Source organism: Phoxinus phoxinus, assembly GCF_949152265.1.
Source record: "Phoxinus phoxinus genome assembly, chromosome: 24".
Taxonomy (NCBI): domain Eukaryota; kingdom Metazoa; phylum Chordata; class Actinopteri; order Cypriniformes; family Leuciscidae; genus Phoxinus; species Phoxinus phoxinus.
In genome coordinates this window covers 20,695,749-20,698,370 of record NC_136899.1, presented here as the reverse complement: position 1 = coordinate 20,698,370, position 2,622 = coordinate 20,695,749, and positions in this window count along the sequence as shown.

Sequence of the window (2,622 nt, the reverse complement as noted above, 5' to 3'; positions counted from 1 at the left end):
GACGAAAGGAGCACGTGATTAAACTGCTGAAGTCGCTATAATGTTGCCAGTGTTTAATGGTTGTTGCCCTTATTGGCAGATTACGTGAGTTTAATCATCAGTCAGGTAAAGGTTTACAGTTAATAACTCCAGTCTTGTGTGCTGATAAACTCTAAACAAACATATTACACGGATTAATACATTTGTAGGAGCCATCGCAGATTATTCATACCCGTTTCCGCCAGTAGAGGGCGGTGTGCGCAGTGTAGTGAAAGAGTAGTATGACTCGGACTGAGTATGGGGAGGCTGCAGACCAGGGGCCTCATTTATAAAACTGTGCGTAGGATCCTTACTAAAAGTGTACGTTCGCCCAAAAGCCAAAAATGGCGTACGCAAAAAAATATTCAGATTTATAAAACCGTGCGTACGCCAGAACCTGCGCAGAATTCACTTTATAAATCCCACTCAGCGGAAGATTGTGCGCACATGCGTCTCCTCCCCGAAATAACCATATATGCAGCTAACAACGCCTAGTTTTACTATGCATATCCTCATCTGCATATCATTTGCATATGATTATTCATCCACGTGATAACATGTTTAACGGTAGGGTAGGCCTACAAGACATTAGCAAAATATGAAATATGTGCCGTCACATTACATTAATAAAAATAATTTAGTAGCCTATCCTTGCTTTGTTTTTGAATAAATAAATAAAATAGTGTAAAATACATTTCAGAGAAAGTTTTCCACTGGCCAAATAGTCTTTTTAATTGATTTATATTTTTAATGGAAACAGATAGACCTTGTTCTGCATTATATTTGCACAATCTGCTATTATCATGATAAGCAATCTCTGTAGGCTAAAACATTGAAACACAGCATGCCAAAGGAAACGTGTTCAAAAGCATTGCATCCACAACAAATATTTATAGGCTATTTATTGAGTAGCCTATATATATATATATATATATATATATATATAGATAGATAGATAGATAGATAGGTATATATATTACTTTTCAGTAAATGTCATAGTTTAAGTGTTTAACTCCGTTAATGATGGCATATTTAAACTAAATGTTTATATCAGATATAAAACATAGTTTAAATCATTGTTTTATATAAACTGTAGCCTATTCATGACTAGGACTCATAATGAAGATTGACAGTTTTACTTCATCTGCCGTTAGATATGCGTCAGTTTCACTAAACGGCCTAACGCGCTCGCTGGCGCGGACATTTAAGGTGTGGATATTTGCTTTAAGTGATAGGCTTGGTGAGTGAAATTATATTTGTATTATCTTTCTGTATATGTATAATTTTATTTCGATTGTCTGTCTAAAAGTGACCAAAAAGACATTTAACTCCAGCTCACCATCGGTGTCGCCAAACTGCTCCATCTCCAAAACGTTCGTACGCACGGGTCAGAGTTTGCGTGCAGGTGCGCACATTTTCCCGTCAAGTTTGTTTTTATAAATCACAACTTATGCGTCGAAAGTGGCGTACGCCTCTTTCAGGGCCTGTTTTGTGCGTACGCAAGCTTTATAAATGAGGCCCCTGGAGCCGGTAGATATACGACCCAAACAGTTTTACGCCCCTGGCAGTTTTACGCCCCTGTTGTTCCTGATGCGTCCAGTAGGGGGAGACTGTACAGCGACACGAATTGAGGTATGTTTTAATCTTTTTTTAAATTAATTTATTTATTTATTTTGTATTGCAAATGAAAGGATACAGACATTAACAGTGAGAAGAGAGAAAAAAAAACAAGGGGGGTATACGGACATCAAAAGAGATTGAATTAGGCTACACAAATCAATACAATATTACATTTTGTCAATAAAAAATGAAAGGTTCTTTACAACAGACTCAAGGATATTATTTGTTTTAGAAACCTTTGAGTTTAAAGGTTTTGACATTGGATGGTTCTGTCTTTATGCATATGAAACTTGCCCAGAATTTACCAAAAAGTTCAGGACGATCTGGCTTAAATTTATCTTACCACGTATGTAGGACACTGTTTTGTAGCTGTATGACGACCAATAGAGAATAGTACAGCAGATATTAAATCGAGGATCCATATGATTACTAGGTACTGTAAGTCTAATGGTCTAAATATGGTTAATATCTAAATGTAGTTATAAATTCACAACAACATATTTCACTTAGTCTCCATATAAAAACATACGGTGAATAGGCCTATAACTGCAGTAGGTCATATCATTACTTGTCATAACACGTAGTTGATCCAACTATGTGTATTTTTAAATTTTCAATTCACAAAAACAAAAGTCTTCTGTAGGCTGAGTGAAGAGTGAAAACCGACTGAATATCTGCATCTATTTTTCTATTTTAATCCGTGCAGATCTACACTGTAGCGTTTATATTTAAATGAACAAAAAAACACAAAACTGTCAAGTCTATGGACGGGTTATTAATGTGTTAGCGTCGATTTAATGATGTTATTTCGCAGTATATCCCCCTACTGGACGCATCAGGAACAACAGGGGCGTAAAACTGCCAGGGGCGTAAAACTGTTTGGGTCCCATATCTACCGGCTCCAGGTCTGCAGCCTCCCCATATAGCTCGGACTCGGAGACTCGGAGCCTGCAGCTACAGTCCCCCACACAGAGTCCCGCATTC